The sequence below is a fragment of the Bactrocera tryoni genome, unplaced genomic scaffold (genome assembly GCF_016617805.1).
Source record: "Bactrocera tryoni isolate S06 unplaced genomic scaffold, CSIRO_BtryS06_freeze2 scaffold_25, whole genome shotgun sequence".
Taxonomy (NCBI): domain Eukaryota; kingdom Metazoa; phylum Arthropoda; class Insecta; order Diptera; family Tephritidae; genus Bactrocera; species Bactrocera tryoni.
In genome coordinates, this window is record NW_024395977.1 from 32,286,394 (window position 1) to 32,288,153 (window position 1,760).

The following is a 1,760-nucleotide window of genomic DNA, read 5'->3' on the forward strand; positions in this document are numbered from 1 at the left end:
GTTTTACTGGGGCTGATACATACTTAGGTAGTACTACCAATACCATCTATATGATTTCTATTGGTTAGATTATAAGTATTAGTTAAGGAATAATCGCATTTTTGGTGAAGCAACTTGTGTTAGTTTACAAATAAGTGAATCAAAAAGCATTTCGTGCGTTAAGAAAGAATTGGTTTTGGCGTAAAATACTACTGAATTTGGGCTGTGCATCAGTGAAATCAATCGAGTCCAATCGATTTTCAGCCTAGTAGACTGCATATTAAGAAACGGTTCTCAAGCTCAAGAAAGACAAAGCTGGCAAAGTTATGGCATCGAATGATAAATGAGCCAGTTTTAATTGAGAACCAATTGTGCAGCGTTGATTTAATTCACGATTTTTATCTCCGATGAAATATATTTGTAAAAATTGATGGTTATCGTCAGGGAGCGGTAACAATGAACCCGCTAGGTGATAAATTTGACCTTGGATCTGTAATATGTATGCAATGTTATAGGAATAAATTGTTCCCTATTCATTGAAAAAACCATCAAATATTCCATGCAATCACCTTAAATGTCGGCATAAATTGATATCTTATAATTTTTGTAGCGCCGAAAGAAGTCATTTGAAAAGACGAATTGTACTCTTGTATATGATTTAAAAAATGTTTCGATTCTGGTGATGTCTCAAAAATTAATGATTGTAATGGTTCAGGAGGCGGTTCAAATTCCGGCAATTTTACTTTCCGTTAGCGCAACACATTCCAGCCGTTTCTCCCGAGAATTTAGCCGCTTCACAATGTGGGCATATAACATCCATCATTCCAATATATCCATGTACATTATAGTCGATTGAAGGGTCGTAATCAAATGCAGCACGGAACATATCTTCCAAAACACGACGTCGTATTCGCGTAGGTCTTGCTGAATTTCTTGCATGATGAGCTTCTTCAAATCTATTTCGTGGACGTCGCACTGCAGTTTGTGATACTCTTTGTGACAACACGCCCCGAACATTTCGAGTACGTCGCCCTATGTTTGATTTTGGAAGTGCCGGCACTTTCTTTAAAATAATTTCTTATATGATCACTTCGTTTGAAACACACATAAAGAGTTTTCACTGAATAATTTTCAATAATTATTCTTTTAAAGAGCCGGAATGAAAAAGCAAGCGACCGAAATTGAACGATTCAAATAATTTACAAATCAAAATATTGAAAAACAAAACAAAAAGGAATTGTATGAAAAGTCACTTTTTGGAAATTTCCAATTTTTCGACTTTTCCTTATGAAAAGTATATGGTTTTTTTATATCTAACCCTTTCCAGATCCACAGCGAACACTTTCTGATTTCATGAAGATTGGTTCCGCCGTTCTCGAGCGTTAGCGTTACTAACAAACAAACAATCATTTTTACTTACATACATATGTATGTACATATGTATGTATATACGAGCCGCGAGTGCGACGACTGTTTGTTTGATGACAGGAGATATTTCGTCTTACCCTCGTTCACTGCCAGACCCATTTTCTGTGCTTCCTTGTCCAGCCTGGAGAAAGCAGAACTAACGGCGAGGGTGTTGAGGCCGATGATATCAATATCATCAGCATACGCCATCAGCTGTACACTCTTATAGAAGATGGTACCTTGTCTATTTAGTTCTGCAGCTCGAACTATTTTCCCCAGAAGAAGGTCGCAGAAGTCGCACGATAGGGAGTCGCCTTGTCTGAAACCCCGTTTGGTATCGAACGGCTCGAAGAGGTCTTTCTCGATCCTAAATT

The 1,760-nt window shown here is 37.5% G+C and overlaps 1 pseudogene; it reads right to left on the reverse strand.

The window, feature by feature from the left end:
* Positions 1 to 216: 216 nt before the first annotated feature.
* LOC120780909 lies at positions 217 to 1,015 on the reverse strand (annotated as a pseudogene).
* Positions 1,016 to 1,760: the final 745 nt, after the last annotated feature.